Genomic DNA, 8,597 nt, shown 5'->3' with positions numbered 1-8,597 from the left:
AAGAAAGGCTGTGCATTAAAACATTAGATGCGGCATGGTGTGTCTAAGAAATGTTTACATAAAAAGGGCAATGAACTGGAAAAGAGAGAGCAGTGACTGTTCCAAACAACACTTTTGAGAGTTGTTGATTTTATGTTTCCAAAGGTGTCATAATGCTCGTTAAAAAAATGAAGAAAGAAGGGGTAAGAACACCAGATTGCACTTTAAATAGACTAGTTTAACCATTTTCGTCAATTTCGATCCCATCGACCTGGACCAGAGATTAGTTTTTATTCCAGTGGCATGTTTTTCGAAGGAAAAATATTTCCTCTTCATGGATATTTCCCAGAAGTCACCCAGCCTTACTTTCCCCAGCTATCAATTAAGAAGAAAAGGAAGCTGGAATAAAAATAAGTCTATCCGTTGGAAACCTAAATATATCCAAGAGATATGATAAATCTCACTGGCTTCCCAGTAATGTGAAGACACCTAGTTCTTAGCTTTTTCTTACACTGAAAAGAGTAAGTAAAACATTAAGTTCATTCAGTGTTCAAATTGAGATTAATTGCCTAAATGTTTTCAGATTAATATACTAAAATTCCAGGACATCACTAATTCTGTCTTCCTTTGGACATTTTTAAAATTGATCTCAATGATAAACCCCTGTTTTATTTGATTACTACATTTATTCTAGGAATAATAATGCACATATACACCTGTATTTATTTTTCTGTTCATGGCATAAAATTAACATTAAATCCTTTTAACATTAGTTACTAGGTAAGAGACACTGCGATACTGTAAGTCCCATGCCGGACAGGGACTGTGTCTGACCTGATATTGTATCTACCCCAGCTCTTCCTACAGTGTTTGGCATAAAATAAGCATTTAACAAATACCTCAGTTATTATTATCAGTTAGTTAATTGCATTTATTGAGGGCTTACAGTGTGGAGAACACTGTACTAAGCACTTGGGAGAGCTCTAGTGCCCTAGACTGTAAGCTGGTAGTGGGCAGGAAATGTGTCTGTTTATGGTTTTATTATACTCTCCCAATCACTTAGTACAGTGTTCTGAACACAATAACCACTCAGTAAATACGATTGACTGACTTACTGACTACAGTACACCCGAATTGGTACATATGTTCCCTACCCGGGACAGGTTTACAGTCTAGAGAGGGAGACAGACATTATCAATCAGTCATTCACTCAATCAATAGTATTTATTGAGCACTTACATTGTGCAGAGCACCAAACAAAGGGCTTGAGAAAGCATAATACAACAACACTAATTCCCTACCCACAAGCTTACATTCTCGATGGGGAGTCACACATTACTATAAATAAATGAATGAAAATATGGATATAAACATAAGTGTGGTGAGTTTGAGGATGGGGTGAAAACCCCAAGGGAAGGGGCAGCTACTTCCCCTAGTCCTCAGATGGCACCAGGTCCTCTCACACCTCACCCCCACCTTCCAGTCCCTCTCCTTCTTCATAATAATTAATAAAAGCTATGGGATTTGTTGAGCACTTTCTATGCGCAAGACACCGTACTAAGTGCTGGGTGACCACAACCCAATCAGGTTGGATACAGTCCCTGTTCCATATGGGGCTCACAGTCTTGATACCTATTTTACAGATAATAATAATGATAGTATTTGTTACGTGCTTACTATGTGCCAAGCACTGTTCTAAGCTCTGGATGAGGTAACCGAGGCACAGAGAAATGGTGACTTGTCCAAGGTCACACAGCAGACAAGTTGGGGAGCTGGGCTTAGAAACCATAACCTTCTGATTCCCAGGTCTATGCTCTACCCATTATGCCATGCCTTCTATTTCTTCCTGTTTTGGTGGTAAATAGATTTAAGTGCTGTAGGCCTGAGAGTGGGGTGAATAAAAGGTGTGAATTCAAGGGCAAGGGTAATACATTTTGGATTTGTGCTCTATTACTATAACCCACAGCACTTACTGCGCATATCTTTAAATTATATATTATAAATTATTTATTTATATTAACGTCTGCCTCCCCCTCTAGACTGTAAGCTTATTTGAGGCAGGGAACAAGTCTGCCAACCATGTTGGAAGAGAAGCATCATGGCCTAGTGGGAAGAGCATAGGCTTGGGAGTCAGAGGATGTGGATTCCAATTCTGACTCTGCCATTTGTCTGGTGTGTGACCCTGGACAAGTCACTTAACTTCTCTCTGCTTCACTTACTTCATCTGTAAAAGGGGGATTAAGACTCTGAGCCCCACATGGGACAGAGACTGTGTCCAACCTGATTATCTTGTATCTACCCAGCACTTAGAACAGCACTTGGCAAAGAGTAAGTGCTTAACAAATACTATTATTATTATATTCCCAAATGCTTAGTACAGTGCTCTGCACATAGTATGCACTCAAGAAATAGCAACGATGATGTTGGCGATAGGTTTTTTTTTATGTGTGTGTGCTCCCCTAAGTCAATTGTTCTACTTTTAAATGTAGTTTCTTTCACTGGTTCTATTATTTAATAAAATGAAAGAGTTGTCTTTTCACTTTTGAAGGATCCAAAGGATCCAATAAAGGATCTCTCTTTTGTTTGCCAACATGTCTGTAGACTGCAAGCTCATTATGGGCAGGGAACAGTTCTGTTAATTTTGCTGTACTGTACTCTCCCAAGCATCTATTACAGTAAGTGCTCTACTTACTTACTTACTTACTTACTTGTAGCATCTACTACAGCAAGTTATGCATAGTAAGTGCTCAACAAATACGATTGATGTGCATTGCTTTAAAAAAAGTTTAGGATGTTACTTTAGTGATGCAGACTAAAACAAAACAAAACAAAACAAAAAAATTAGAGTACCTAATAAAACATACAGAGGTAGTGCATTCTGCCATTTTCAAATGCATTGATCCTGGTTCTTGATATATCTAAGGCAATTTATCATCCTGAACATTTCAAGGATACTGATATCCAATCCAGCCTAAATCCTTTCCAAATTTTAAATTTAGAAAGTCATTTTGGAATTATCTGAGTGCAAAAGTAAAGCTTCTGCAATATTCTTAACTCAGGGAAAATGTTTTTTTTTTTTCAGATCAAACAGGGCTAAACAAATTTGTGATTAATTTTGCTCTGGAGTTTCTTGTGGATGAAGCCTGAACAAGATAATTTTTGCTTAGTAGGCAAATGTTTCAGAAAGATCAAAGTGTCCTAAAATGATCTCTTCCTAGTAGAAGTACCTTTGCAACCAACTCCATCTGTCAAACTTTATCATCATTTTAATTGAGAAAGGCAGGTTGAAACAACCATTCTGGCTTTTTATTTCTCTCTCACAATCTGCAAGAGATTTGGTGGACTGCTTTCAGTTTCTCTATGCTTCAGGAAACAAAGCTAATGTTTTAAAGTCCGTTGCTACCCTGGGATGAAGCAGATGAGAAGAGAGGAAAGATTAGATCACCACATTACTGCAGAGTTTACCCTCTGTTTACCCATGACCTCAATTGTCAATGTACATACTGAAGAGGATGTTAAAATGGAATGAAGAACAGAACTATGGAATGATCCAATCCTTTCATTTAAAGGAATTCTAGAACACATAATTACCCTGAAAGTGCTTTCTCAGATGTTGAGATTCTTCCCCTACAGATACAAATTGTTTCTGAAACTTAAAACAGATCCAATGCTTTATATTTAGAAAACAAATGGAGACTGTGCATACAAGACTGTCAGAAACCTTACTATCCCACCTTTACCTGCAGTAGCTTGAGGGGTTAGCTACTGACCACCTTGGCTATCATTTGCTTATTGGTGGGACAGTGAAATAATTGTGCGCTTTCTCTTAGGGAAAAATGAGTCTTGGGGGAGGAGGTTGTCAGCCTACCGTACTTCCTCAAGTTCCGGCTACTGTCTTCACCAAGCATTTTTTGAGCTGACCCACTGCTAATAGTCATGGTTTCCCAACCTGGGGCCCGCTTTCTATACGAAGACTGGAAGTGAGAATGACTTTATGCTGAAACTGATCGGGGCTTGGGTTGAGGAGCTGTGCCCTGATTCTGGGGGTGGAGTTGAAGAGGATGTTGACAGAATGCATTTTCATCTACGATGGTACCTAAAGTGGCCACGCAGTGAGGGAAATCAATAAGTGTGATCAATAAGAAGTCCCTAATGGATTGCACATTGAACAGATGGTTGAATTTACGCCTCTGACTCTTTGGTAGTTATAAAGGAGGGAGAGAGTGGGAGACCTGTTTCTTTGTTTTGATCCATTTTAATCTCTGCCTTATGTGACTAGGAGAAAACTGTATGTTATTCTTGGCCAGGTACACTTTCTTAGTCCCTGGCCCAAGTCAGAACAAACCACAGTAACAGATGTACTCATAAAAAAGGCCAAACTCCCTATTGGATCTTGATGCTTCTGCCTTATGGCTACCAATTGAAATTCAGCCTCAAAGGTGTCTCTCTCTTTTAGTTGATGTCAGAGTTATCTAAAATAAATACCCGTTCCCTCTCAAGTAGTAGATTTGATTCCAGCTCTGAAGCAGTTTACCGTAGTTCAATACAAAGGAGACATAAATTGTAGCATTTTAGACACTATTATTTCTTCTCATCAAAGTTCCAACTTTAACCACATTAGTAATGTTAGCAAATCTGAATGGTCTTGGGTACCTCATTTCTAAACTGTAAGGTCGTTGTGGGTAGGCAATGTGTCTGCTTATTGCTGTTTTGTATTCTTTCAAAGGTTTAATAGAGTGCTTTGCATAGAGTAAATACTCAGCGTGGCTTAGTGGAAACAGCACGGACTTGGGAGTCAGAGATCGTGGGTTCTAATCTCGTCTCCACCACTTGTCAGCTTTGTGACCTTGGGCAAGTCACTTCACTTCTCCGTGCCTGAGTTACCTCATGTGTAAAATGGGATGAAGACTGTGAGCATCACATGGGACAACCTGATTACCTTATATCTACCCCAGCGCTTAGAACAGTGCTTGGCACATAGTAAGTGCTTAACAAATAACGTTATTATTATTATTATTATTACTCAATAAATATGATTAAATGAATAAGGATTTGGGGGCAAAAATCATATACACTTAAACAATGCCAAATGGCATCTGCTTCCTCCATTTTTTTATGGCATTTGATAAGCACCTTCTAAGTGCTACAAACTGTTCTCAAGTGCTGGGGTAGATACAAGGTGATCCGGTTGGACACAGTGTCCATGTCCCACACTTTAGCTGAGAAGCAGTGTGGTGTATTGGATAGAGCACGGGTGTGGGAGTCAGTAGATCATGGGTTCTAATCCTGATTCCGCCACTTGTCTGCTGAGTGACCTTGGGCAAATCACTTCCTTTTTTGGTGCCTCAGTTCCCTCATCTGGAAAATGGAGATTAAGAGTATGAGCCCCATGTGGGACAGAGACTGTGTCCAACCTGATTTGCCTGTGTCTACCCCAGCACTTAGAACAGTGCCTGGCACATAAGAAGCATTTAACAAATACCATAATTCTTATTATGGGGCTCACAATCTTATTCCCAATTTTACAGCTGAGGGAACTGTGGCTTAGAAAATTTAAGTTACTGTCCCAAGGACACCCAGCAGACAAGTGGCAGAGCCTGGCCTAGACCCCAGATTCTTCTGAATCCCCAGCCCATGCTCTATCCACTAGCCCACACTGCTTCTCAATTAAAGTGTAAGGACAGGGTACATGTGTCTTGTTGCTGTTGAATTCTCCCAAAAGCTTAGTACAATCCTAGTATGCAGTAGGAACTCGACAAATGCAAATGATGATGATGCTGATAAGTTGTACAATAGGACTCTATATTCCATCTCAAATAATGGTGTAAAAGATACTTTGAGGAGTAGAGTGATGACTAAACTTTTTAGCACACAGTCAACTACTTGGCTAAGAATCCACTTCCAGATAGTTCAAAATAAGCACCATAATTTGCCTGGGAAACTCCAAGGAAAAAAAAAAAAAGTGTGCTGTCTTTTCAAGATGATTTTATAAATCCCAAGCTACTTGACAGGCTGAATAAATTCTGCACATATCCTACTCTCCTCCACATTGCTGGAGGAGATAGGCCATGTACAGCCCTTTAGAAATTCACTCATTCATTCACTCACTTGTATTTATTAAGCTCTTACTGTGTGTAAAACACTGTGCTATGCCTTGGGAGAGTACAATAAAACAATAAACAGACAGATTCCCTGCCCACAGTGAATTTACAGCCTAGAGGATACAGACATTAGTTAAAAATAAGTAAATAAATAAATAAATAAATAAATAAATAAATAAATAAATAAATAAATAAATAAATATATCCTCAGTGAGGTTCCCTTCAAGGTCATGGGTCTTTGGGTAGCTGTCCCAATACTGTGAGAGGCCCTTGTCTTTTTTTTTTGTAATTGTATTCTTTAATTTCTTACTATGTGCCAGGAAATGTTCTAAGCACTGGAAAAGATGCAAGCTAATAAGGTTGGACATAGTCCCTGCCCTACATGAGACTCACAGTCTTAATCCTCATTTTACAGATGAGAGAACTGAGGCACAGGGATGTGAAGTGACTTGCCCAAATTCACAGAGCAGACAGACAAGTGACGGAGCTGGCAACAGAACCCAGGTCCTTCTGTCTCCCACGCTGATGCTCTTTCTACCTGGCCACCCTGCTTCAATAAGCAGGTTCTCTGAACTGGCATTGTTCAATCAGAGCCTATCTGTCAGGATCTCGCCTCCAGGTGGGAGGTTTCCAGATCCTGAAAATCAAAACCGTTTGGGAAAATGTTTTGCTAGGGGCAGTGACTCAAATAAAGCTATTTAGGATGTAAAGTGCTTAGAACAGTACTTGGCACATAGTTAGTGCCTAACAAATACTATTATTATTACACCCAACAGGACTTAACATATTATACCTGCTAGGCACATCGTTTCTGATGGAATAGAAATTATGTTGTATGTTGTTATGTTACATACTCTATATGCTTATATTTTAATCGTGCTCTGGCCATAGCATTTTATCTCTATGCATTGCAACAAAATGCAACAAGATACTCAAACTGATGAGCGATGTTACCTTGGTGAGCAAACCGATTCAATGACAGTCTAAATCCACGAGGTGGCACTAAGAAATGGATCCCTGGACAACTGAGCATGCTCCTCTGTAAAACTACTTTTCCAGGCCCACACATTTCACAATACTGGTTCTGCCCAAGCTTTATCTAAATAAAGCTTCCCTTTCAATAGGAATACAGGGGGAAAAAAAAAAGAACCCTGGATTTGTTTATCGCTCGATGCTTTCCAAAAAGAGCTTAATAAACACCACAGATTGATGGATTGATTGATTCTTGTTTGTGGCTATATTTTCTTGAAATTTGAAATAGCTATGAAGGAGAAAAGTCGTATCAGCTAAAGAAAACTAGAATAGAAAGACAGAATCCTTCAAATGTGGCCTTTGTATTTTGCCCTTTATTCCCACCTAGTTGGTAAACAATGAGGAAAAAATGGCAAGGATAGGTTCTGAGCACCCCATAATGCCCTCCTGCCTCACATCTGCCAAACTAACTCTTCTCCACTTCAAAGCCCAATTGAGAGCTCACCTCCTCCAGGAGGCCTTCCCAGACTGAGCCCCCCCTTCTCTCTGCTCCTCCTCCCCTCCCCACCCTCTCCCACCCTCTGCTCTTCCCCCTTGCCTCAGCACTGTACATATTTGCATGTATTATTTACTGCCTTATATATTTTGTTAATTAGGTGTCTATCTCCATGATTCTATTTATGTTGATGATGTTTTCTTGTTTTGTTTTGTTTTCCTTTGCTGTCTGTCTCCCCTGTTTAGACTGTGAGCCTGTTACTGGGCAGGGATTGTCTCTATCTGTTGGTGAATTGTACATTCCAAGTGCTTAGTACAATGCTCTGCACATAGTAAGTGCTCAGTAAATACTATTGAATTAATAGATCCCAGAAATATATGATGATAATGACAATAATTGTAATGATATTAATAACATCAATTGTGGTATTTGTTACATACTTATTATGTGCCAAGGACTGTACTAAGCACTGCAGTAAATCATCCAGGGCAGACATGGCCCCAATCCCACATGGGGTTCACAGTCCACATAAGAGAGTACCAGTTTTGAATCCCCATGTTACAAATGAGGAAACTGAGGCACAGAAAATTTTAGTGACTTGTCCAAGCCACCCAGCAGGCGCTTGGGAAAGTCACACTGTTTGCTGCCATACCTCAGGAACTGTAAACTTCACATCTGATGTTAAGTACGATCACTACAGGGTTGGGGTGGGATGGGATGGGGGTGGAGATGGCATGGAAGGAGATCGGATGCCTCAACTATGTCAGCCCCGATCCATCTCCATCTCCACGGCCTGTGCTGGAGAAACTGGGCAACATGTCAGCAAATGGTGGGAGGTGAGGTGAGATGTGGGATGGCATAGGATGTCAGTGTGGTAACCAAGGCTGTAATTACTGGTATCACATTCAGTGACTGGGCACAGAGGAGGGCCCTGAGAGACCATCTCCTCCAAGACGCCTTCCTGATTAAACCCTCTTTTCCTTTAATTCAGCTCCCTTCTGCATCACCCTGACTTGCTTCCTTTATTCAACCCTCCTCCCACCTACCCC

The sequence above is a fragment of the Ornithorhynchus anatinus genome, chromosome 1, assembly GCF_004115215.2.
Source record: "Ornithorhynchus anatinus isolate Pmale09 chromosome 1, mOrnAna1.pri.v4, whole genome shotgun sequence".
In the NCBI taxonomy this organism is placed as follows: Eukaryota; Metazoa; Chordata; class Mammalia; order Monotremata; family Ornithorhynchidae; genus Ornithorhynchus; species Ornithorhynchus anatinus.
This window is presented reverse-complemented; position numbering follows the sequence as displayed.